This window comes from Heterodontus francisci, chromosome 7, assembly GCF_036365525.1.
Source record: "Heterodontus francisci isolate sHetFra1 chromosome 7, sHetFra1.hap1, whole genome shotgun sequence".
Lineage (NCBI taxonomy): Eukaryota > Metazoa > Chordata > Chondrichthyes > Heterodontiformes > Heterodontidae > Heterodontus > Heterodontus francisci.
Genome location: NC_090377.1, coordinates 80,982,203 through 81,010,182, shown reverse-complemented (window position 1 = coordinate 81,010,182; position 27,980 = coordinate 80,982,203). Strand labels below are relative to the sequence as shown.

The window sequence follows — 27,980 nt, the reverse complement described above, 5'->3', positions numbered from 1 at the left end:
CCTCTTTGTCTCTTTTATAAACACGCACTAATATCTGTCTGAAACCTTTGTCCTGAGCAGGGGGTTGTCAATCCTTTAAAACCTGAAAAAGACAATCGATTCTGTGGAACTGTGTCATTGACAGTAATAGCCCTAGTGATCGTTGGAAATAAATAGGAAATCAATGTGAAATCATTTTAGAAACAGTCTGAAGATTTGGGGGGGCCTCTTGATACCTTCTCATCTACCCTTAGGGGGTTGTGGATCCCCGGTTGTGAACTCTGATTTGGTACATTTACTATTTTTGCAACCCTGCTGTGTCCTTAAGTGATTTTGGTTCTTCTTTGATAATCCTCATGCTGTTGTTATGAATAGAAAAGTTTCCTGATGCTAAATTTGGCTTCTCAAACAGTATTCATTTCTAGTTTCCTCTTTGTCTCCCTGACTGGCATTTTTACATTTTTTTGGTGCTTCAGGTATTCTTCCTAGGAAATTTCCTCACTTTCTCCCAAAAAGCAGTAGAATTCCTTTTTCCTACTTATTCCAGTTTGTATTGTCTTGTAAATCAATTTAGATCACACTTCCTTACTCTACCTTTATCATTCTCTGGTACGTACCTATCTTGCATGTTCAATAGAATAGGCTTAAAGATATTACATTTGCTCTCAAATCATATTTTCATGCTACTATTCCCTAGTAGATCTGTTCAAGCTCTTTCCTCATTACTTGGCAATTGACCGGTTTGACGTCGTATAGCTCAATATTGGTTTGCAGTTTTGATTTATCCCAAATCATGTCAAATGCTATGATTGCTGTTGCCCAGAGTACCACTACTTCCATCCCTTGTGGGACCCTGGAGGTAACAGTGCAGGGGCAAGAGGGAATGTCATTGCTGCAGATGATCTAACTATGATTGGATAGCGAAGAGTGGAACCAACCAAAGGTACTTCCAATTATTGGACAATGGAGAGGTGTTGGAGAAGGATAGTATGGCTGACTGTGACAAAGACTGCAGAGAAGTCGACAAGGAATAATGTGTCATGGTCACAGTTACAAATAATGTGACTTTCATTTGGGAGAGCTGAAACCAGATTTAAAAAGAGAAAAAAAGCTCCAAAGCACTGAGATTTGAGAATAAGATTTTGAACAACTGCATACAACTGAAGATTTACTGTTTTGTTTCTTGTTTTCTCATCCACCATTCCCCATGCTTAGTGCATGCAGATCTGCTGAATTGATTCAAATAACACTGGTTTTCTTTAGGCCAGTAGTTTTCAAACCCCTGCAAATATTGAATATTCCAGAGACCCAATGACTGTCAGTTGCCCAAAGGAAAATGATGTTGTTGTAGAAAGTTTTTTTTGTTAGTATAGAGCAACAGAAATATCATGCAACTAAGTCACCAAATACTAAAAAGTACAGAATATAATGACAGATGAAAATATATGTTATTGGGAACCCACATCGCCATATTCCGGAAGCCCCAGTTTGAAAACTGTGTACTAGACCATATGGACGTCAAGGTAAAGAGCCTTTTGTAGCATTAATGTGGAGCCAGAAGTTTCTGTGCACTTGCTAGAACCAAGATGCAAGCCAGGAGTAAACAGGAAATTGGACAGAAGATGCAATCAGCTACATCCAGTCACTGGCTTTTCTTCCCCATACACATGCTAATGTTTCCTTCTGCTTTGGGATGGGGGAAATACCAAAAGGTATGCACACCCAGTTTTTTTACCAAGAACTGACAGGATCCCTGTAGATTCTGCAAAGGAGCAATTGAATTATGACTATCTTCATATTAATCTCATCACATTTGAGGTAATACAATTCATTATTTGTAACAAGGTGTACTGCTTTCAGTTTGAATTTGTTTATACTTAAAATCCCTTCAATTTACATTTCAAAATAACCATGTTTTAGATTTCTAACAATTTTGAAATTAAATGAGCAGACATTATACTGCATCAAATTAGATTGTGTCTCTTTTCAGTTCTTGGCAGTACTTGTAAATCTAATTGCATCTCCCACTGTTTAGCAAATATTAGTTTTTTAATTTCAAAATGAAGACAGACTTTCAGTAACATATTCCAGTAACGCTTCTAGGTTCAGCAAAGTATACTCAGGAAACACACAATTTTTTTTCATTTGTTCACGGGAGGTGGGCGTTGCTGGCTAGGCCAGCATTTATTGCCCATCCCTAATTGCCCTTGAGAAGGTGGTGGTGAGCCGCCTTCTTGAACCACTGCAGTCCAGGTGCCAGTCAAGCGGGCTGATTTGTCCTGGATGGTGGTGTTGGAGCTGCACTCATCCAGGCAAGAGGAGAATATTCCATCACACTCCTGACTTGTGTCTTGTAGATGTTGGACAGGCTTTGGGGAGTCAGGAGGTGAGTTGCTCAGCGCAGGACTCTTCGCCTCTGACCTGCTCTTGTCACCACAGTATTTATATGCCTACTCCAGTTCAGTTTCTGGTCAATGGTAACCTGAAAATTGCATGACTTGTTGTAGTCTGCATCTAATTTACTGTTACATGTGCATCCACAATTACAATATTGCCTTTTTTTTAAAAAGGTTTTTCGAAAAGTGGTTTCAGAAAGAATAAACAATTGCAGTTTGAAGCAATGAAAATTATGTCAGGAGGCAAGTAAGGAAAATAATTTTGAACTTTCCAGTTCGGAAACAATATACAACACAATTATAGTCAGCACAGTGGGTCATTAAAGCAGAATCTTCAAGCTAAATACATTTCTATTGACAGAATCCCATTTGGTAGTAAATTAGTGAATTAGGGATTATGAATTGGTGCTAATGTATACAATTATTTTAAAAAGGTAAAGTTACCCTATGTCACATGAGGGACAAAACTCAAGTTCTGTAATTGGAGGAGGAGAGAGCAGGCTTAGACGACCCGAAGAAATTGTTTCCGGAAGAGAAGTGCCCAAAACCTTTCAGTCGTCCTCTGAAGATTACAGATGTTGTGTTTCCTGGTTATATTATTTTAAAATGTTTAATTCAGTTAAGCCCTGTTTATACTCTTGATGTGGATTTGAGTTGGCTTAAGTGTAGATATAACCTGAAGCACACCATTAAGTTAATGTAAAAAGATTTGGATTTGATGCAAATTACATTTTGCACGAATTAAATATTTTGTTCAAAACAACTGGGGAAATGTTATGCTCTCTTATCACCTGTAACACCTGGATTTAATTCCAACCCAGATAAAGGGATAAAACAGCCTATTACTAATTTGTGCAGGTCAAACTCATTTCCTAACAACTGCTGTAGTCATGCTGACTGTACACAGTTGGGTGCTTTGAAGCACAGAAGACTATTGGACATGCACAGACAAGTATGCACTGCAAAGAATGTGCAGTGTAAGCTTTGGACAACGATGAAGCACCAAGTGTATCCAGCTTGTATAATATGTTAGACACATCAGGGTTTAATTTCGATGGAGGTTACCCCACTCGACGTCATAACTTCTGAAGATCTAAGGAAATCCAACCACCTTATACCTACCTGCACATTGCTCGCCAGTTGGAGGGTGTCTGTAATGATTGTCGTGACCTCATGCTGTTGATTATTATTGAACAGCTGTTAAATTGGTGGTAATGTTACTATGCAAGCAAATTCCGCCTGGAAGCTAGAGTTGGTTTCATACAAGCCATGTTTCATTTGGTAGCTCTTGGCTGATCTTTTTATGCTTCTCTACTACAAATGTAAACATGGTTGAATAAGGACAGAAGTCTCCTGTCTTTTGACATGAGAAGTGCTCGAGCACACAATGAAAGACTATTGATAAATTGCTACTAAATAAGCAACTTTGTTTTTTAAAAAAAGTGGTTCAGCTAACCCACGTTATACCTAATTTAAGAAAGGAATAAAATAACATTTCATTCTGCCTGCCTGATCTTTTTCAATTATCAAAAATTATTTTAAACTCAATCTTATATACTAATTATATACAATTTATAATTGTAGTTTAGTATGATTGCAAGAAAATGATGAAGGACTTTTACATTTCTGATTATGTTAGTAAACATTCCCATTGACAGCTAACTTTCTGTGTGAGGTAAAGATGCAGAAAGGGAGGTCGTCGAGGAGGGTTTGTCTACTGAGTCATTATGGGTGGAATTCAGAAACAGGAAAGGATCAGTCACTTTATTGGGAGTTTTCTATAGACCCCCCAATAGCAACAGAGACACGGAGGAACAGATTGGGAGGCAGATTTTGGAAAGGTGCAGAAGTAACAGGGTTGTTGTCATGGGTGACTTCAACTTCCCTAATATTGATTGGAACCTCCTTAGTGCAAATAGTTTGGATGGAGCAGTTTTTGTCAGGTGTGTCCAGGAAGGTTTCCTGACTCAATATGTAGATAGGCCGACTAGAGGGGAGGCGATGTTGGATTTGGTGCTTGGCAACGAACCAGGCCAGGTGGCAGATCTCTCGGTGGGAGAGCATTTCGGTGATAGTGATCACAACTCCCTGACCTTTACTATAGTCATGGAGAGGGACAGGAGCAGACGGGATGGGAAAATATTTAATTGGGGGAGGGGGGAATTACAATGCTATTAGGCAGGAACTGGGGAGCATAAATTGGGAACAGATGTTCTCCGGGAAATGCACGACAGAAATGTGGAGGTTGTTTAGGGAGCACTTGCTGCGACTGCTGGATAGGTTTGTCCTGATGAGGCAAGGAAGGGATGGTAGGGTGAAGGAACCTTGGATGACAAGAGATGTGGAACAGCTAGTCAAGAGGAAGAAGGAAGCTTACTTAAGGTTGAGGAAGCAAGGATCAGACAGGGCTCTAGAGGGTTACAAGGTAGCCAGGAAGGAACTGAAGAATGGACTTAGGAGAGCTAGAAGGGGACATGAAAAAGTCTTGGGTAGGATTAAGGAAAATCCCAAGGCGTTCTACACTTATGTGAGGAACAAGAGGATGGCCAGAGTGAGGGTAGGGCCGATCAGGGATAGTGGAGGGAACTTGTGCCTGGAGTCGGAGGAGGTAGGGGAGGTCCTAAATGAATACTTTGCTTCAGTATTCACTAGTGAGAGGGACCTGGTCGTTTGTGAGGACAGCGTGAAACAGGCTGATATGCTCGAACAGGTTGATGTTAAGAGGGAGGATGTGCTGGAAATTTTGAAAGACACGAGGACAGATAAGTCCCCGGGGCCAGACGGGATATACCCAAGGATATTAAGTGAAGCGAGGGAAGAGATTGCCGCGTCTTTGGCGATGATCTTTGCATCCTCACTGTCCACTGGAGTAGTACCAGATGATTGGAGGGTGGCAAATGTTATTCCCTTGTTCAAGAAAGGGAATAGGGACAACCCTGGGAATTGTAGACCAGTCAGTCTTACGTCGGTAGTGGGCAAATTATTGGAGAGGATTCTGAGAGACAGGATTTATGATTATTTGGAAAAGCATAGTTTGAATCGAAACTGTCAGCAAGGCTTTGTGAGGGGCAGGTCATGCCTCACAAGCCTTATTGAATTCTTTGAGGATGTGACAAAACACATTGATGAAGGAAGAGCAGTGGATGTGGTGTATATGGATTTTAGCAAGGCGTTTGATAAGGTTCCCCATGGTAGGCTCATTCAGAAAGTAAGGAGGCATGGGATTCAGGGAAAGTTGGCTGTCTGGATACAAAATTGGCTGGCCCATAGAAGTCAGAGGGTGGTAGTAGATGGAAAGTATTTAGCATGGAGCTCGGTGACCAGTGGTGTTCCGCAGGGATCTGTTCTGGGACCTCTGCTCTTTGTGATTTTTATAAATGACTTGGATGAGGAAGTGGAAGGCTGGGTTAGCAAGTTTGCCGATGACACGAAGGTTGCTGGAGTTGTGGATAGTGTGGAAGGCTGTTGTAGGTTGCAACGGGACATTGACAGGATGCAGAGCTGGGCTGAGAAGTGGCAAATGGAGTTCAACCTGGAAAAGTGTGAAGTGATTCATTTTGGAAGGTCGAATTTGAATGCAGAATACAGGCTTAAAGACAGGATTCTTGGTCGTGTGGAGGAACAGAGGGATCTTGGGGTCCATGTCCATAGATCGCTCAAAGTTGCCACCCAAGTTGATAGGGTTGAGAAGAAGGCGTATGGTGTGTTGGCTTTCATTAACAGGGGGATTGAGTTTAAGAGCTGCGAGGTTATGCTGCAGCTCTATAAAGCCCTGGTTAGACCACACGTGGAATATTGTGTTCAGTTCTGGTCGCCTCATTATAGTAAGGATGTGGAAGCTTTAGAGAGAGTGCAGAGGAGATTTACCAGGATGCTGCCTGGACTGGAGGGCATGTCTTACGAAGAAAGGTTGAGGGTGCTAGGGCTTTTCTCATTGGAACGAAGAAGGATGAGAGGTGACTTGACAGAGAGGTACAAGATGATGAGAGGCATAGATAAAGTGGATAGCCAGAGACTTTTTCCCAGGGCGGAAAGGGCTATCATCAGGGGGCATAATTTTAAGGTGATTGGAGGAAGATTTCGGGGAGATGTCAGAGGTAGGTTCTTTACACAGAGAGTGGTGGGTGCGTGGAATGCACTGCCAGCGGTGGTAGTAGAAGCAGATACATTAGGGACATTTAAGCGACTCTTGGATAGGTACATGGATGATAGTAGAATGAAGGGTATGTAGGTAGTTTGATCTTACAGTAGGTTAGAGGTTCGGCACAACATCGTGGGCCGAAGGGCCTGTACTGTGCTGTACTGTTCTATGTTCTATGTTCTATGACAGTTTCATGTGTATTAATAGGATCAAATTTCAGCTGTACAAGTTTAAAGTTAGGAAATTGTTGAGAGTCGCTCTCTATTGCTGCATCCTTTAAGATGTTCCTTCAAACACACTTCTTTGACCAAGCTTTTGGCCATCTGCCCTCATATCACCTTATACAGCGCAGTGTCAAGTTTTGCTGTACAATACTCCTGTGAAATACCTTGGAATGTTTTATTATGGTAAAGGTGCTTTATAAATACAAGTTGTTATTGGATGTTATCAATGGGTTCAATAAAGTGTTATGATCAGGTGAAGAGGGGTCGAAAGTCTCCCCTCTTGTCCCTCTCCTTGTTTGACCACAACAGGCTTTATTTCTTTTGAACAGTGGATATGCTTACCAATTCAGTGAGTGTTTAACCCTTTACGTGCTATGATCAAGACCCCTCAGGATCTTATATGTTTCAAACAAGTAGCCTCTTACTCTCCTAAACTCCAGCGGATACAAGCCTAACCTGTTCAACCTTTCCTCATAAGACAACACATCCATTCCAGGTATTAGTCTAGTAAACTTTCTCTGAACTGCTTTCAACGCATTTGCATCCTTCCTTAAATGAGGAGACCAGTACTGTACACAGTACTCCAGTGATAGTGATGGATGATTCTGGGACATTGCCTGATGTGTGTCATTCTGTGGGAATGACAGTCCGGCTGTTGCTTGGTTAGTCTGGGGACAGCTCTTCCAATTTTGGCACATCCTCGGATGATAGTGAGGAGGACTTGGCAGTGTCAACTAGGTAAGGTGCGCTTTTGTCGTGTCCACATCTGATGCCTAGGGTGATCCTGAGTGTTCTTTCTGGTTTCTTTTCTTGTAGCAGTTTGATACAATTGAGTGGCTTGCTAGGCCAATTCAGAGGTCTGGAGTTGCATATAAGCCAGACTGTGTATGGATGGCAGATTTCCTTCTTTGAAGAACATGAGAGAACCAGTTGAGTTTTTACATCAATCTGTTGGTTTTGTGGTCACCATTACTGATACTAGCTTTCTTTTCCAGATTTACATTAATCAATTGCATTTAAATTTCCCAACTGCCATGGGGAACTTTTGGGCCCACCTGAAGTCGGGAATGGAGGTGTTGGGGGAGTGGGGGGGGGGTGGGTGTGGGGTGCCTGAAAATACCGGTGCAGCCGGCGTCACTTTCAGGTTGCTGTTCCCAGCGCTGGAGCGTGAGGGGACGGCAGGACAGGCATCCTGCTCTCCTCCCAATTGAGGCCAATTAAAGAATTTTAAAAAACTTGATGAGAGCTTGTTTTGGCAGGGGTGGGGATGGTAAGGGTGCAATTTTGAAGGGTTTCAGGAGTTGTCTGTTGCTGAAGGGGGGAGGGTACAGAATATGGAGCCTGTCGTAGCTGCCCTAGAGCCCCTGAAGAGGGTCAGCGTGGCAACAAGGTACTTAGCATTTGGTAAGGTGGTGCCGTTGGCACTGCATAGGTGGTAGGGAGAGTGGAACTCAGCAGTCGGGCATTGAATTTGGTCGTCATCCCCCTGGCATCGCAGTGGCAAGAGCAGGGGCAAGGTTGCCAAGGACAATTGGGTGGCCATCTTTCCAAAGAAAGGCTGCAGCTGGCAAAGGGGGTACAACTATCGGACTTTAGACCCACTGGCGATGAGGAGCAACACCCTTGCAGGAAATATGGAACCCTGAGCAACAACAGGGCATGGGAGAGGAAAGAGGGGCAGGAAGGACATGGAGGCCATACCCTCAGCATAGGATCTACCAGGAAAAATGGAACTGCCTGAAGATGACCAAGAACCAGTGCCACAGGCGACAGCAACTCTCCAGACAGATGGTTACAGACATCTAATCCCTTGTTATCAAAGACTTCACACTTCGCAGTATTGGTTGCCATGCCCTGCAAGTAGCTGTCAAAGGTACCATGGCCTTGAACTTCTTTGCTTCTGGCTCTTTCCAGGGATCAGCTGCGGACCATGGTAGCATCTCACAAACAGCTACACACCAATGCATCTCAAGTCACTGATTTTACCAGAGCTAGACAGCACATTCATTTCACAACATACATGGCTTCACAGGGAAAGAAGGCACTGGGTTTTGCCGCCATCGCTGGATTCTCCCAGGTGCAAGACGTCATCAGTTGCACCCATGTGTCCATCAAGGTACCCAGTGACTGGCCAGTGAGATTCATCAACAGGACGGGCTCCCTTTCCCTGCGGCCTGCGACCACAACAAGAGCTTCCTCCATGTGGGTGCTCACGTTCCTGGCAGCTGCCAGGTGTTCTTCATCCTCCAGCAGCCCAGGCTGGCTCAGATCTTTACTCCAACATCCAAAGTGCATGAATCGGTCCTTGGGGACAGGGGATATCTGGTGACCCCTCTATAGGTGCCTCAGATAAAAGCATAGAGGCGATACAACCAATGCCACCAGCTGAGCAGCACAACCATTGAGCAGGCCATCAGGCTTCTGAAGATGCTATTCGGTGCCTGGACCGGTTGGGTGGCGTTCGCCAAAACCCTCCTGCAAGGGTCTCACTCATTGTGGTGGTCTGCTTTGTTCTCCATAACATGGCCCTCCACAGAGGAGTGGACCTTGAGGAGAGTGGGGTCTTGGAAGGAGACAGCTCATTGGTGGAGGAGCAGGAGGTGGAAGATGAAGTGGAGAGAAATGATACTGAACAGAGAGGTACCCCTGCTGTAACGACAAGGTCGCCTCCTCCTGCCACCCTCTGGGAAGAGGACCTCCCTCTTCTCCCTCACAGTCTCCAGCATTAGATCCAGGTTGTCATCGAGGAAGCGGGCCATGGTCCCACCCTGGGAGCAGGCCTCCAGCTCTCTTGTGATATCTCACTTCCCTTTGCTGTCTTGAAAAGCTTTGGCACAATTAGCAGATTTCTCCCTTCAGACAACCAGCAGCTCAGTGATGGCTGCCATGGGGAATCTAAATCAGTTCCCCCTGTCCTTCCTAGGCCCAGTGGCTGTAAGTGGACAGGAAACCTGTCTCCATACCAATTCAGGGCTTCCCCATGTGAAAATCAATGTTAATCAGTTTTGCTTTGGAGATGGGTTTCTGACCTGAAAACAGACTTGGCTCCTGCTTCCTGCCTCCCAATACGAAAATTCAGCCCAATATCTCTGGCCTATTAGCCCAGTAACAAAATCACTATGTTAACCTATCCGATACTACCTATCAAAATATTTGGTTGATTGGTACTAATGTTTTCTGTGCTCTGGGAATATGGTGGGGGGAAAGTGTCAGGAGGGGAGCTTGACGTCTTCCAGCTGCTGTGATGTATTGCCAGCAGTGGCACCTCAGTGGTTGGGCTGCTCACTGGGCGGCCAATTGAGGCACTTAAGGGCCCAACTAAGTGCCAATTCCCATCCCCGCAGGCATCCTGCCTGATTTGGGAGTGCCTGCCACCGCGCGGGTAGACACTGACAGCCTCCCAGCGGGTTCCTGGGAGTGGGGGCTGGGGGAGAGGGGGTGTGGCCTTGATGGATGCTCCATGGCCCATGGAGAGCACCCCCCCCCCCAAACCCGGCAGCAAGGACTGCCCCCGTGACAATGGCATCGCTGGTGCACCATGACCCCTCACATCCGATTGCTAGGTTCTGCCTGCCTGGCCCAGGTTTCCTCCTCTAAACCTACCTGATATTTGAGGGCACCTCTCCATGGAGGCACCCTCTCCCTGGTTTTGCAACCTGAGCCATGAACACCACTAGCGATGATGCTGCCAAAGCTGCTGAACTCCCGGCCCTCTGTGTTGTGTGATTGCCTTTAAGAGTGATGTCCCTTTAAGATCTTAGTATGCTGCTGAACCAAGTACCAGGATGTAGTCATGTGATTACAAGCCAGACTCATTCTGTAACTGTAACACCAGAGTGAGGTTCTGTAAATAGTTAACTCTGTACTGTGTATAATAGTTCAGCTGTAAATAAACCTGTTTGAGACCTTCAACCAACTGAACTCCATGCATCTCATTTGTGTTGTATCACACAACACAAAAAGAACTCATTATATGGTTGCAGCTGTGGTGAGAAGACAGAATTTAAGATTGAAGACCACAGGGAAAACAGCTTTTACACAGAGATTTTCTACCGATTCATTAACATTTTTGAGACCTATTTCTCACACTGTTGCAAGTGCAAACTATACACACAAAAATCCTGGTTTTCCAACAATTCATGGGAAGCAATACAACCGTTGATTGGCTCAAATCAATTCAAAACCATTCACCACCATCTTCTGAGTCGAATGGATCAATTTCATCATGAGCCAATCCAAAAAAACTATCAATTGTTTGCATAATTTATGGTCCCTTATGGTTGTACAAACAAAAACCATATCCTTGTATTCCCCTTGAACAACATCATGGGAGATCCATTAGAAATGTGAAAGAAAAAACACAGCTTACTTTACTGGTCAGGTTCAGTGGTGGTTACTTGTTTTCTAATGACGTTATGGGAAACGGTTTGCATGCCTATCATTAGAGCTCTACGATGGTAACAGTTTCAGTTTGGAAATAAATTATTTTACTTTGATCACTTTTAATTTGCAACAGATTTTGATTTCATACTGTTAGCATTGCTCATTACTGTTAGCACCACATACAGGCACAAACGAAATCCTGACTGATTCCATCATTTTCTGGTGCTGACATAATTAGTCGTCATAAAGCGATTTGCAGGTCACAAAGTATTTTTTTTATCAAGTTACACGTGACTATGAGGAATATCTATCACTCTGAATAAAAATATTTACCAAAAAAAAGCTTTGTTAAAATTCTGTGTAGAACAAGAAACTAAATTTCGTACTAACGTTACCATTGACTAATGCAAATGGAAAATATTCTTGTTCAGCTCTTTTCTGTTGGAAATTCTGCAACTGGGAAAATGCACATATGAAAGTAACTGGAGCAAAGCAAACATTGACCTGTGCATGAAAAGGCAATTTGTGCATTTTTCAGTTTTGTTTACTAGAGTGTAAGGGTAAGGTTACAGTGCAGTCATTGGAATGATGTGTTTGACAAAGGAAGTTTTTTATACACTGTTTGTAGAGTTATGAAGGGTTTCTGGCACTGGCTGCTGGTTGAACTGGAACATAGCATCAAAAAGGGAATTGCTGTTCCACTAAACACTAAGATCTATGGTTCTTGGCATTTTCAGATAATGTTGCCCCCACCACACCCTATGATGCAAATGATATAATTGATACCACGTGTAAATATGATGCAACATAGGCCACAAAGAAAAGTTTCCACAGTAAGAACACATTTTATCTATATTAACTGGTTTATATTTTTACCTGAATTATTTGCATTACCACTGAGTGACATATTACTCTGTTCCTCTTGCCTTAAATAACATCTATTAGAAAAAATTCATTCATAGTGAATACTGTGAATCATACGTCACCAAATATTTGAAGTTATCACATATGAAGTGGAGTATCAAAAAATTGTTGTAGGTTTACAATATTATAGACTCAATAAATTATTTACTGCTTTTTGGTCTGAGAGACATGATTTGTTAGAGAGGTAACATAACTGAAAAATTTGTGAGGGTCATTCAGAAGTGTTGAAAAATTGGCACCAGCGAGATTCATTTGTATCTTTAGAAATCATATATTTAGAAACTGAAAAGCTCTTAATCTTTGGCCAGGGCAATCATATTGGATGTGTGCCCAGTGAGGAGCACAGCAGCTGCAGTTTCTCATTACCCAATATTCTGCCCTGTCCCCATTTCCTATAATACTATTCTTGATCCAGGGTGACTTTTATTTTTCATCGGAGCAAGTAAACTGAGAATCCCCATAATTTTGAAATATTTTAATAGACTGCAAAAGAATGTTTAAATGTATGTATTCAGGTAAAGTGAAGGGCTTTTCCAGAGTGGCAAAGAAACTTGGGCAGAGTGTAAAACAGGATTCCAACGCGCGATTGTCCATGACAAATTTCACCCTAATGCTTTTCTGAGCAAACTGTCAGAGCTATGTGGTTGTGTGCTTATCTCCAGGTGTAATTTCAGGGCCCTTGTCTTCAACTTCCTTTTCTCATTTTTTTAGAATACAACTGCTATGATTTTTCCCTCAATTTTACAATCTGTACTTTCAGTTTTTCTGTCTAATTTTTCAATATTTCTCTTTAACCTACACACTGCACATTCCATTTGCCACTGAACACTTGCAGTGGTAGATTTATCTTTTCAACTCAAATGGTGAACAAGGAATATTTACATCCAAAATAACCACTTGCTTAATATTGAAATCATGAAAGTTAATTGCCTGGTTAGTTGAGAGATTAATACACAATTTAATGCACTGAATTGAGATGCTGAGTTGATTGATACTGCAATATGACCACTTCTATCAATGTTAGAAGTAGCAGCCACCTCTCAATTTGTTTAAATTAGTGTAAACTCATATAGGCTTCAGTGTGTGAACTTTACAATGCATAAAAAGTCCTATGATGGTGGAACTGGGCGGTACAGTAGGATAGAAGTTTGCCTTTCATAGCTGGGACTAGAGTTCAAAACTAGCCTGTAGTGCTGAGCTGAAAATTGTCCTCTCTCTGCTGCTGCTAAGGATTCTATGTGAAATGAATTCGGACAGTTTCAGTGCAGTTATTAATAGCCAAGTGTTTAGTGTACAAAGCTCCCCCGAGTTTGATGCTACAATCTATTCCTGATGATGCAAAGTTAAATTTTGTGCCAGAATAATTGAATTACTCAGTTATTTGAATTCAACAATGTGAGTAGCACAGCAAAATGGGAACTTAGTGCAAAAAAAATTGAGTTATCAGATAATATGAAGTAAGCACCTTTTAATGAAGTGGAGGAAACTATGATTATCTGTATTATCAGTGTGACTCAGACAGGTTTAGATTTAAAACCATGTCATCATCGGCGTGGTTGGGAGGTGAAGCAATTTGCTGGAACAAAGTGAAGAGCGCTCTACTGATCATGCTCCACCCAATCCAAGTTGTTTTATACAGCACAAAACGGCGGATAAACACGGAGGAAAAGCAACTCAATCAGATGTAGGATAGGCTGCTAATTCCTTATTGACGTTTTGTGTGACCACCAAAGATCACTTGCATCCCCCAAGTGCCTAAAATGAAAAATGTTCATTGCCTAGCTTAAAACTTTAAGCCCAAAAAAGTTGGGTGTGAAAACTATAAAGTAGAATGTTTGGATTGGCTAACCATTTTATGGCAGCCAAAATTAGGAATGCTGCTGAAAGATTCAAATTTAATGCATGCATTGGTATAGCCAGTAGATTGGCATTTGTCATAAAAAAGCTGTCTTCCACAATTGAATCCCTGACCTGCATTTCAGATAATGTGCATCATTTAATCAATAAAACCAAGATATTCAGGGATTATAACTTGATGAACAGACTGTGATTCTCAGAATTGTCAACTGGAGCTGATAGATCTTGAGTTGGAAGTCATTCTGTATATTTTAGTACTCTTTACTTCTAAATTAAAAGTTCCATGAGACACCTATTAGCCTTCCCATCTGTACTTCTCTATTTTTGTTTCTATTTACTTCATATCCTTCAGGTTTAAGATAATGTTCTGAATACAGGCATTAGCACTGATTTTAACTAGGGCAATGGGAGGCAGATTGAGCATCGAGCTTCCACAACATGGTTAGCGTGATGCCCAGATAATATTAATACCTAGGCCTCATTTATATAATTGATGGGCTTTCCGCCCATAGTGAGAAACAGGACGTAAGTAGCCTGCATATTTCACTAAGCAATTTTCTTACTGGACTCACAGAACCTTTTTTAAGTTAGAATGAATCTCTTAAAGCGAGGCTGTATTCATGACAATATGAAAGGCACAATTCAGCATAACGGTGCCTCATCAGACTCCTTTCCCATCCTGAGTGGTGTGAAACAGGGCTGTGTTCTTGCACCCACACTGTTTGGGATCATCTTCTCACTCATGCTGTCTCATGCATTTAAGGCTTCAGAAGAAGGAATTTTCCTCCACACAAGATCAGATGGCAGGTTGTTCAACCTTGTCGGTCTTAGAGCGAAGACCAAAGTTCGGAAAGTCCTCATCAGAGAGCGCCTCTTTGCTGACAATGCTGCATTAACATCCCACACGGGAGAGCGTCTGCAGAGACTGATCCACAGGCTTGCGGCTGCCTGCAACGAATTTGGCCTAACCATCGGTTTCAAGAAAACGAACATCATGGGACCAGGATGTCAGAAATGCTCCATCCATCAATATCGGCGACCACATTCTGGAAGTGGTTCAAGAGTTCACCTACCTAGGCTCAACTATCACCAACAACCTGTCTCTTAATGCAGAAATCAACAAGTGCATGGGAAAGACGTCTGCTGCTATGTTCAGACTGGCCAAGAGAGTGTGGGAAAATGGCGCACTGACACGGAACATAAAAGTCTGAGTGTTTCAAACCTGTGTCCTCAGTACCTTGCTCTACAGCAGCGAGGCCTGGACAACGTATGTCAGCCAAGAGTGACATCTCAACACATTCCATCTTCACTGTCTCTGGAGAATCCTTGACATCAGGTAGCAGGACCATATCTCCAACACAGAAGTTCTCGAGGCAGCCAGCATGTATGCCCTACTGAGCCAGCGGCGCTTGAGATGGCTTGGCCATGTGAGCCGCATGGAAGATGGCAGGATCCCCAAGGACGTATTGTACAGTGAGCTTGTCACTGGTATCAGACCCACCAGCCGTCCATGTCTCCGCTTTAAAGATGTTTGCAAACATGACATGGAGTCTTGTGACACTGACCACAAGTTGTGGGAGTCAGTTGCCAGCAATCGCCAGAGCTGGCGGACAGCCATAAAGGCGGGGCTGAAGAGAGGCGAGTCGAAGAGACTCAGCAGTTGGCAGGAACAGAGACAGCAGTGTAAGGAGAGACTGTGTAACAGCCCAGACAACCAACTTTACCTGCAGCGCCTGTGGAAGAGTCTGTCACTCTAGAATTGGCCTTTATAGCCACTCCAGGTGCTGCTTCACAAACCACTGACCACCTCTAGGCGCTTACCCATTGTCTCTCGAGACAAGGAGGCCAAAAGGATATTTCACTAAGCAATTTCTGTCTGGCTGCACAGAGCCTTTTTCAAGTTAGAATGAAACTCTTAAAGCGAGGCTGTATTCCCTGTTTTCAGATTTTGTGTCAAAACTGTATGCGAAATTCAGTGATGCTTTCCTGGATGTCCTGGTGGAGGGGTCATGGCAAGGAGGGAGGTGCCATGATTGTATGTGTGAGCTTGATTATTGGAGACTATATGTACTTGGAAATGAAACTGAAAGGAACTGAGTGTTTTGGGGAAAGCACCTGACCTGGGGGTTGTTTTAAGGTCAGATAAGCATCTGCTCCTGTAGTGAGCAGCAGTAAGCAAGAAGTCTACAGAAGTCTTTTTATTAAAGCTGTTAAATCTTTGGTAATGTTAAATCTGTGACTTCAAGTATGATTCTTCAGCCTGGGATGTGACATTGGCAACGAGGATATAAAGACAAACAATACAGAGGTAAATTTAGAGATATTTAGGATTGTGTCATGGCATTTGCTGGAGCTGATATGTCTACAGTCTGGGGAATTGAGCTGTTTGATCCGACAGGTGATGCCAGTACCATCAGTGTGAAATGGAAAGCGTGGCTAGAAGAGGTCAAAACGTATGTTGTCAGTCGCGTTTCATTTTTGGACTGGGCAACAGAGGTGCAGAAAGCACAGTGATGGGCCTTATTGCTGTTCTTTGTGGGTGCGTCGGTGAGGGAGACTTTCAAGATGTTGCCTGACACGGGAGAAAAGGTGGATTATGAACGTGCAGTGAAAGCTTTGAAGGAACATTATGTGGTGACGCCAAATGCTACATTCCAAAGGCATGTTGTCCATCAAATGAGACAGAAAGAGGGGAAACAGTAGCCCAATTTGTGACTCGTTTGAGGCAGGCGCCGGATTAATGCAATTATGATGCGATGGATCTGAATAATCAGATAATGGATCAGGTGGTCCAACATTGCAAGTTGGATAAATTGAGGCGTAGACTGCTGGAAATAGGAGGTGACATAATGTTGGATGACACTTTGAAAATAGTGGCTGCCTATGGAAGCAGTGGATGGACAAGTTCACAGCATGAAACTTGGTCCTATTTTCGCCATCGGCACGACAAAATCTGAGGTTAATTGAGTGATGCAACGGAATCCAGGTATGTGTAAATGTAAACAGCAAAAGTCTGAGAGAGTGTTTCAAATGTGGCAACTTGGGACACTATGGAAGAGATGATTGCTGCCCTGCCAAGGGAAAGATATGTAGAAAATGTGGGGGCAGAGACTATTTTGCCAAGAAATGCAGAAGCAAAGCTGAACAGAGTGGGAAGCCTGGCAAACCATGTAAAGGAAAGAGAGGTAGCACTGTGAGACGAGTTGAAGATGCAGACTGTGAGGACATGAATAGCAATTGTGGATACATGTTTTCTGTCAATGGAAGCAACCGTGAGCAAGTTCGTGATTGGTGTTGAAATGAGCATTATTGTAGATTCAGGCAGTGACAGTAATGTCATTAGCAGAGCATTGTGGGAGGAACTGAAGACAAAGAGAATCAAGTGCACATCTCCAAAATGTGTCAAAAAGCTTTATCCTTACACATGTAAAACCCCACTTCAAACTGTTGGATGTTTCACTGTGAGTGTAAGAGCTGGGGATCAGAGTTAGAGGCAGAATTCTTAGTGATTGAGGAGGATGGTGAGCCTCTTCTGAGTAGAGAAACTGGCCAAACCTTGGGGTGCTACACATTGGATTGAAAGTGTATTCTGTGAAATCCTATGTGGAGCTTCAAGAGCAGTTTGAACCAGTGTTCCAAGGAATTGAGAAGTTGCACAACTGCTAAGTGAGATTAACAATTGACGAGAATGTAAAGCCTGTAGCTTGGCCCGTATGCAGAACACCTTTTGGTCTGAGAGGGAAAGTTGAGGCAAAGATCAAGGAACTGGTTGACCATGACATCATAGAGTCAGTTGAAGGACAAAAACACAGATCTTCACTGGAGAAGGAAGCTGAATCCTTCATGCTACACCCACAGTAATGACAAGTCGAGAGATTGAAAGAGAGTCAGACAAAGATACAGAATTGAATGACATCAGACAGAGAATCCAAGCTGGAAATTGGGGGAATAGCCCATTCAGAGCGTACATCCTTATACGAGATGAACTGTGCACAACTGGGAAGTGTATTCTTCGAGGTAACAGACTTATAGTGCTGCCAAAGCTTGGGCCTAGACTGGTGATGCTAGCTCATGAGGGTCACTTGGGAGTGTTGGTACTAAGCAAAACTTCTGAACCAAAGTATGGTGGCCAAGGATAGGGAAAGCTGTGGAGCAGTTTGTCACAGATGTCAACTTGTCAGTAGACCCAATCCACCGGAACCAGTACACAGTACATGGTTATCGGCTGGACCATGGGAGGATGTAACAGTTGACTTCTTAGGTCCATTTCCATCAGGAGAGTCCATATTAGTGGTGATTGACTATTACAGCCGTTATTATGAGTATGTGGTAATGAAAACGGTGTTTGCATTGTCTGAAATATTTGCAAGGCATGGTCTACCAGTCAAATTGTATTCAGACAATGGGCCACAATTCATTTCACAGACCTTTGCAGATTACATGCAAGTCACAGGTATTCACCATCTCAGAATAACATCTAAATGTCCACAGGCAAATGGGGAAGTGGAAAAACAAAATCAATCCTTAGAGAAATGAAGGAGGGTTGTTCAGGCTGAGGGTAAAGACTGGAAGGAGATGTTGTCATATTTGTATAGACCAACAACACACAGAAGTAGAGAGAGACCTGGGTATGGGCGTACACAAATCTTTGAAGGCGGCAGGGCAAGTTGAGAAGGCTGTTTAAAAAAATTATCTGAAACCTGGGCTTTATAAGTTGAGGATTAGAGTATAGAATGAAGGTAGTTATGCAAAACCTTTATAAAACATTGGTTAGGCCCCAGTTAGATTATTATAGCAAATTCTGGGCACCACACTTTAGGAAGGATGTCACAGCTTTCGAGAGGGTGCAAAAGAAGATTTACCAGAATGATACCAGGGATGAAAGTTACATGGAGAGATTAGAGTTACTTTGCTTGTTAAGAGAGCAGAGGAGATTAAGGGGAGATTTGATATAGAGATTTTCAAAATCATGAAGGGTTTTAATAGAAAAATTAAGGAGAAATCGTGGTGTGTTCAGTAATCATCGTGCTGATTCCCTGGCTATGATTACACTTGTGGTGCTCATGGATGGCATGATGGAGTTGTGTGGGGGTGTCATGAGCCATGTTTGTCCTGCAGCATCCTGTCATGCTCTTGGTATTTTTTATTTATTCTTTCATGGGATGTGGGTGTCGCAGGCCAAGCCAGCATTTATTGCCCATCCCTAATTGCCCTTGAACTGAATGGCTTGCTAGGCCATTTTGAGGGCATGTAAGAGTCAACCACATTGCTGTGGGTCTGGAGTCACATGTAGGCCAGACCAGGTAAGGACAGCAGATTTCCTTCCCTAAAGGACATTGGTGAACCAGATGGGTTTTTACAACAATCGACAATGGTTTCATGGCCATCATTAGACTAGCTTTTAATTCTAGATTTATTAATTAAATTCAAATTCCACCTTCTGCTGTGGTGGGATTCGAATCCATGTCCCCAGAGCAATACCTGGGTCTCTGGGTTACTAGTCCAGTGACAATACCAGTACGCCGCTGCCTTCCCATATTGATTATTGGTGAGATGGCTGAGTTTCTCAGGATAAAGCATCTTAACTGTTGCCTGGATAATTTGCATAAACTTGCATGATCCTGTTTCTATGGTCGGAGATTAGCTGTACATTAATAGATTAGTAGCCATTTCTATTTGCTGGGGCAGAATGCTCAGTAACCAGAGGACAGAGATGTAAGGTAAAAACCAGAGGCGACATGAGGAAAACAATTTTTGCACAGTTGTTATGATTTGGCATGCACTGTCTGACATAGTGGTGGAATCAGATTCAATAATACCTTTTAAAAAGGGAATTGGATAAATACTTGAAAAAAAATTACTTGTGAATGGGGAAAGAGGTGGGTGTGGGAATGATTGGATCGATCTTTTTCAGGCTGACAGAGGCACAATGAGGGAAATGACCTTCTTCTGTGCTGTATCATTTTCAGATTCTACGTACTGTAAGTCCAGATTTCAACCCAGGGCCATAATCTTTGCACACCTGCTTTAGAGAGAGATTTTAAGCAATGGATAGTGCAAAGAGCAAGCTGGTGCTTCCTGAATTCAGATAGGAATGGGGGAGACAGATAATGAGGAAATGTATGTGCATGTGAATGTGTTTAGGAGATCCTATTTTTAAAAAAAAATAATTATTTTAATGCTGTGGCTTCATGTGTATGGCCTGATATTATGCAGCTTAAACATAATGGAAGTTCTGTAAAATATATATTAAACACAGAAGAAAGTATTTAGAGGAATAATATTCAAAAATGCACTCAAACTCTGGATTAATAGTGAATGAATATTAGAATTAGCTGTTATGACCCATCGCTCCAGTCAACGTCCCCAATCAAAATGTGGGAGAAACACACTGTTAATTCAATCCCTTCCCTCCACAGATCGCCGAACATATCATTTTAAACTTTCCAAATTAAAGAAAGACCCAGCCAAAATGGGCCATCTGTTAACCCCAGAATGAGGCTATCCAAACCAAGTGTCTTTAAATCAACAAATAAACTGTTTAATTAAAAACACTAAATTCTTAAGCACTATAAAGATATAAACAACATTGAAACTAGAAAAAATTAGTCCTTTCAAATTTACAGTCCAATGTTGCTTGAAGTCCTCACAGCCGTCCGGTGGGGAAAAAAGGTTCTTTAACAGTAGAACAGTCCGTAGTCTAATTCCAGCAGTAAGTGAGATTTTCCTTCTCCAGCGATGGATTTTAACAATGAACAACTTGCAAACACTTTCAATAGAATCAACCTGACTTTAGAGTTTTTTGAGGGATAAAAGATTTTCACAGTCTAACTTCCCTTCCTTCAGTTTAAATTATCAGAGATCTGTGTTTTGGCTTGACCTTTTTTAGAATTTTGAGAGATAACAATTAAACAGACTAAATTCTCTTGCTTCAGTTTAAATGGCTGAGAACTCTTCTTTCAGGTGCTAACACCAGCTGTCTGTCTGTGTTCTGTTAGAACAGACTGTCTTCAAATAAAAAGCCAGTTCAAAAAATAATTGCAACATTGTATATCCGCTCCTTGGTCCCTGAATGGCTGTTGCCAAGTAACTAGGATTCTTTGAAGCTAGTTGGTTCCCTCTCCATATGCTTGTATCCAATGGCAACCAAAATGCACTATCTCCAACTCCTGAGGCTTGCTGGTTCTTAAAGCAGTCCTGATCCTTTGCTGTCTTAAAGACACACCACATATTTCCCAGAGAGAAAAAAAAAACAGGATCAGACATAACACATGCTCTGAATGCATAAAGATGTTTTTGTCATGCATTCATTTCCAATAACATTTGATCTCAAGTTAAATTATTATTCTGAATAATGTCTCCAATTGATCAATATCAAATAATAAAGGTTTTAAATTGTCAAACTAAGGTTGTTTACAAATATATATCTTGCAACCAAATAGAGCCAATATCCATGATATTCAGTCATTCATTTCTTCAACACCTGTGGAAATTAAATAACAATGATTTCTGCATTCACTGTTTATAATCTGCTTTACAGTCATCTGTCTTTATTTAGTTTCATAAATTATTTCTGATTTAATATTTTCTAACCAATACACTGTTCTGTCAGCTTTCTTTGCTTCTATAATATAGCTTCAATTGTATATCTTTTGTACTGTATTTAACTTATTTTCTGTTTTTAGGCATTTTAGAAATACTTCAGATAGGATACTTATCTTAGAGTGATATATTACCATCTGTGGAAAATTCGTCTACATTTTGCTTGGGTGCTAACTATCAGATTAGCTTAATCACATGACTGACTGCTTGTGGCAGGCCAGAAATGTAATTTCTGTTGGCAGTAAAGAGACTTTAAGAAGTCTAGTCAAGTTGATAAGTATGGACTGAGTACAGTGTAAGAAATTTCTTTGTTGTGTGCTCCTCGAAGAAAACAATTTGGACGAACATGGCTTGAACAACACAACTAAAACAATGTTGGAGACGTGCTGAAGCATTTAAAATAATAAAAAAAGACAAATAAGTAATGGTCTTATTTGACTAAGCCTGGAAGAGTATAAAACTGTAAGCAGATTTGGTAATTCTATCATTCTGTTTATGAATCCCTGTGTGGTAGTAATTTATTGCCACTGCTGACAAATGTTTACATGCTTTATTACATTGTAGTCAAATATTTGACTATAATGTCTTAAAGCATGCAAACATTTTTCAGCAGAGGCACTAAATTACTACCATACAGGACTCTGGGACTACATGATGATGGCCTTTCACCTCTTGGAAATGAAGTTAAATCCAGCTCAGATTAGGAGAATGAACGTCTTCTCTGCCTGCTGATCCTATGGTTCTGGATTCTGACACTGCATACTTAAAATCTTAAGGGTTGGATTTTCCTCTGAATGGTGGATTAGCAGCAGGGAAAGACCTATGTCCACTCATTCAACCACAACATTAACCTACTAAGGTTTCCTGAAGTGGCAATCACAATTATGTTGAATGGGTTTATATTAAACCACTGCTCATCAGTTTGCTATCACTGGAAGGGTGGGGGTAGATTTAGTGGTGCTTCAGTGTGTAAAACAGTGCAGTTGATTAAAGGGTCACGCAGTTTTGGCAGGGAGTAGCAGACCAATGCAAGAATGAGTTAGAAAGAAGGAGCCTTGGTCGGGAAGGGGAAAGCAGGAAGGCCTCGCAAATTTACAGATGCATCAGTTGATGGCCTACTTGCAGAACTACAAGAAAGAAGCACGGAACATCTGAGGACTGTGAACAAGAAGCCCCATAAGAGCTTGGATCAGAGCCTATGGAGCCGAAATGACAGAGGTCATGAGTATAACCTCGTCTGCCCCATGGAATTTTTTTACCCAGAGAGTGGTGAGCCTGTGGAATTCGCTATCGCAGAAAGCAGTTGAGGCCAAAACATTGTATGTTTTCAAAAAGGAGTTAGATATAGCTCCTGGGTCTAAAGGGATCAAAGGGTATGGGGTGAAAGCCGGAACAGGCTACTGAGTTGGATGATCAACTATGATCATAATGAATGGCAGAGCAGGCTCGAAAGGCCAAGTGGCCTACTCCTGCTCCTATTCTCTGTGTTTCTATGGACTGTCATATACTGCTGGAAAAGGTTTAATGACCTCACAAGGTTGGTTAAAGTAAGTAAAGGCACTGTTTCTCATGCACTCCCAAGCCCACGACCACTACTGCCGAAAAGCACAAGGACAGTCGACATGTGGGAACCCCATCATCTGCAAGTTGTCCTCCAGGTCACACGCCGTCCTGATTTGGAAATATCTCATCATTCCTTCATCATCACTGGGTCAAAATCCTGGAACTCAGTATGAATAGCACTGGGGGTGTACCTTCACCACATGGATTGCAGCGGTTTAAGAAGGTGACACATCCCATTACTGAATAAATGTAACAAAAATACACAGGAAAGAAAAAGGTACAACTCATCACCTTGTATCTCATGACCTCTTTGTTTTCTCCTGGGTGATGAGAAAACACTTATTCCTGCGTAGATACTGCCCCTGAGAGTCATGCTTCCGGAATACTCGCTCTTGCTGTGCCAAAAGGTGCCCAGGTCTGAAGCTCTCTTGTGCTGGTTTTGGAGGGAAGTGGATTCATTAGCACTCTCAGCAAAAGCAGCAACATCTGTTGCCACCCCTTGCAGCACACTGTTACTGGGTAGAAATACAACTGGTCAGTCTCATTTCAGACAGAATAGTCTCAGTTATAGCAAAACCTCTGCAAATAGTAATGCACCATGTCAACTCCCAACCACTTTGTGAGCTCACATTGCCTGTCACAACTGTTTGTTTTGATGGGAAATTGTTGGAGTCTCTACCTGCAAGCTTTGTAATCATCAGATGGGTGCAGACACAACTGTAATTATCATTCATGTTCTTTCAGAACTGTTCCCTACTTGCCAAAGAAGCAAGGGAATACAACTGGAAGTTGATGTTTCTGGGTTTGTGCTGGAGCATGCGAGATGCCATGACAAAGTTAATGAGGATAGGGCTGGAGTTAATACTTGGTCCCTCCTCAGAGGATTTCCTCTTCCCCAAGCTGCACTCTGGGAAACTGGAAGTTTGAGCAAATGCAAGGAGAAATTATTGCAGCTCATTGGAGGGCAAACAAGAGAGGTTTGGGGAGATGGAGAAGTGAGAGATGCAATGCCAAGGTAGGGTAAGCAAGGGCACTGTTTGTTTCAGCTTTGTGTGGCATATCCACGTATTCCGATGAGCATTGACTGAGCCAATATCACTTCAGAGAGCTGTGTGATTGTACACACAGTTGAAGAAGTTTTTGTGTTTTGAACATCCTAGGGTATAGTTTGAGGAAGAGGAAAACCTCTTAGGAGTGACCAGGCATTAACTCCTGCCCATCTTCTCCAACTATGTCGTGGCATCTTGCGTATTCCAACACAACCCAGAAACTCTCACTTTGGAGGAAGCAGTTAGTGAATCAATAGACTTTTCACGGGGTGAAGCTCTGACAGTTAGTGAGCATGAAGACCTGAAAGGGGAGGCCAAAATATTTGCTCTTTTTAGGGGCTTTGCCTTCAAAAGAACAGTGATTGAGGAGCATCAATCTGATGTGCTGTTAACAGAGGTAGTCTGCATAGATATGGCTAAGAGAATGGATAAGTGGATGGAGTCCAATACATGCCTTTGCAACATACTGTTGGAGGCTTATCCTGCCATGCAGAATGTCCTGAAAAGCATGGCAGTTCAGAAGATACCTGCGACAGCAAGGCAAAGGAGAAGGCGCTAAATACATAGTTGACTTCCAGAATAACATTTATCACTGCCTCATTAGATGGCTTGGAGGTCAACTTGAATGCAATACTTTTGCAGGGCTTTCCCAGACTTAACTGAGGCTATTAGGTCTGAAATGAGACCGACCAGTTGCACTTTTGAGCCTGTACCCAGCACCAGTGTGCTGCAGGATGTGGCAACAGATATTGCTGCTTTTCATGGGAATTATAATGAATCCACTTGCTTAAGGTTCCCTCCAAGACCAGCACATGAGAGAGCTTCCGTCCTGGGCACCTTTTGGCACAGCAAGAGCGATCGTTCTGGAAGCATGACTCTCAGGGACAGCATCTTCACTGGGATGCGTCACCTCAATTTAGAAAGGTTCCAGCAGAAATGTCCCACTCATCCATCTCTTAACCTCCTGTCACTGACAGCACCATGTAAGAAATTAGGATAGAACATTAGGAACAGGAACAGGTGGGGCTGAATTTTCACTTTGGGGCTGGGAAACAGGCGTGTACAGAGTGTAATAAAGACAAAGCATCTGTGCAAAGAGAAGCAGAGTTAACGTTTCAGGTCAGTGACCCTTCATCAGAATTGACAGAGGCTAGAAATGTAATAGGTTTTAAGCAAGTAAAGTGGGGGTGGGACAAGCGATAACAAAAGAGATGTTGATAGGACAAGATCACAGAGAATAACTGACCAGAAGTCATGGGGCAAAGGCAAATGGTATGTTGATGGTGTGTTGGAAGACAAAGTGTTAGTACAGAGAGGGTGTTAATAGATAGAAAACTGAACAGCCTGACCCCAAGCGCAAACATGAAAAAACAGTAGAAACAAACTAAAATAAAATAAACACATAAAAAATAAAGAAAAAATAACTAAAAATAAAAAAGGGGGGCCCGTCATGCTCTGAAATTATTGAACTCAATGTTCAGTCCAGCAGGCTGTAGCGTGCCTTATCGGTAAATGAGGTGCTGTTCCTCGAGCTTGCGTTGACGTTCACTGGAAGACTGCAGCAATCTCAGGACAGAAATGTGGGCATGAGAGCAGGGGGAAGTGTAAAAAAACAGAGAAAGCAGCCAGGCCACTACTGTTTTGGGGGGTTGGCTGGGGGGTGGGCATCTCTGTGCAGGACAGCCTTTGTTACATCCGCACCCAGACAGGCAGGGAGGGCCTATAGTCCTATATGGAGCACTGGCCTCCCAGCCTGCTGCCAGCTGCCCACCTCTAGGCAGTTGAACTGCCTCTCATCACATCGGGAAACTGGATGCTGACTGGAAAATCCCAGACAGCCTCCATTTACAGCCCTTAACAAGGCTCTGAATGAGCCCAATTGACCTTTCTTTCTTTGGCCTCCTTGTCTCGAGAGACAATGGGTAAGCGCCTGGAGGTGGTCAGTGGTTTGTGAAGCAGCGCCTGGAGTGGCTATAAAGGTCAATTCTAGAGTGACAGACTCTTCCACAGGCGCTGCAGATAAAATTGGTTGTCCAGGCTGTTACACAGTTAGCTCTCTCCTTGTGCTTCTGTCATTTTTCCTGCCAACAGCTAAGTCTCTTCGACTCGCCACTCTTTAGCCCTGCTTTATGGCTGTCCGCCAGCTCTGGCGATCACTGGCAACTGACTCCCACAACTTGTGATCAATGTCACAGGACTTCATGTCGCGTTTGAAGATGCCTTTAAAGCGGAGACATGGACGGCCGGTGGGTCTGATACCAGTGACGAGCTCGCTGTACAATGTGTCCTTGGGGATCCTGCCATCTTCCATGCGGCTCACGTGGCCAAGCCATCTCAAGCGCCACTGGCTCAGTAGGGTATATATGCTGGGGATGTTGGCCACCTCGAGGACTTCTGCATTGGAGATACGGTCCTGCCACCTGATGCCAAGGATTCTCCTGAGGCAGCGAAGATGGAATGATTTGAGATGTCGCTCTTGGCTGACGTACGTTGTCCAGGCCTCACTGCCGTGGAGCAAGGTACTGAGGACAAAGGCTTGATACACTCGGACTATTGTGTTCCGTGTCAGTGCGCCATTTTCCCACACCCTCTTGGCCAGTCTGGACATAGCAGCGGACACCTTTCCCATGCGCTTGTTGATTTGTGCTTCGAGACACAGGTTACTGGTGATAGTTGAGTCTAGGTAGGTGAACTCTTGAACCACTTCCAGAGCATGGTCGACGATATTGATGGATGGAGCATTTCTGACGTCCTGTCCCATGATGTTCGTTTTCTTACGGCTGATGGTTCGGCCAAACTCGTTGCAGGCAGCCGCAATCCTGTCAATGAGTCTCTGCAGACACTCTTCTGTGTGGGATGTTAATGCAGCATCGTGGGAACAAGGTGGGAAACCCACACACCAGCCGGTGCTGGTATTTTCCTGCCCCGCCTGTCTCCATTCCCAACTTCAGTGGGGCCTGAATATCCTGACCCCATGAATCTTTTCTGCCACTGAATTACATCATGGCTGATCTGCACCTCAACTCCATTTACCAACTTTTGCTCTATATCCCTCAATACACCCACCTAACAAGGATCATGAGTTAGGAAGAATTTATGCACAAGGAATAGACACAGTGTTAAGTAGTAGCAGTTAGTGTATGAAATGCTGTATATTAAGTGATAAGCCTGTACCATGAGAAGAAAGCAGCAGCAGTTTCTGGAACTGGAATTCTTTAGTAGCCTATAATACAGACAGACTTGTCACAACCAAGGTCGTCAAACATGTCGGAAAGTCTTGTAACTCAGACCACTACTTATCTAGTTGTGAAGCCTTTACTGTTACTTAAATGTGTGTGGTTTTGAGAATTTATGTCGCCAACTTGAGTAAAATAAATCAAAGTACAAGCTAATACTAAAATCCTTACGCATCCTATAACTGGTTTGATCTATTTTATAGGGAGGTTACTGAAAAACAATTCATAGTTTAAGCCAGACAGCCGAACTACTTTGCAATTATATCGGTCACATTTCTTCAGGTGTACAGATTTGTATTCAACATGTTGTCTGGAAAAACGAAGCAGCGGCTCATTGTGCCTGTACAAATCAGACCAATTTCTCAAAGGTATGGTTTTGTTCAACTGAAATTATAAAAAAAAGCAAACCTGCAAAGTTGACTACTGAGTAACATTAAAACCAATCTCATAATGCAAATAAATATGGTAGATATCTTGTTTATCTAGACAATTCAAATTAGTGCAGTATACAGAACAATGTCTGATATCTGGTAGAAATTGAAAGGTCATAGCAAATTGAAATGTTCACAAAGTGCCATAATCAGTGACACTTGTATGGTTTCTACCCATGATTTGAACCCTCAGTA

General features: G+C 42.7%; 1 protein-coding gene across 5 annotated transcripts in view; it reads left to right on the top strand.

Moving 5' to 3' along the window:
- znf385b (zinc finger protein 385B) overlaps window positions 1–27,980 on the top strand; it is a 325,574-nt gene that overhangs the window by 161,140 nt on the left and 136,454 nt on the right. Inside the window, exon 1 of one of the 5 annotated variants that reach the window (XM_068035531.1) lies at window positions 16,130–16,212. The exons of the other annotated variants lie outside the window; for them this stretch is intronic. The gene's annotated coding sequence lies outside the window, so the exon portion shown is untranslated. Of the gene's footprint in view, window positions 1–16,129; window positions 16,213–27,980 lie in introns of those variants that run through there. 5 annotated transcript variants of the gene reach the window in all.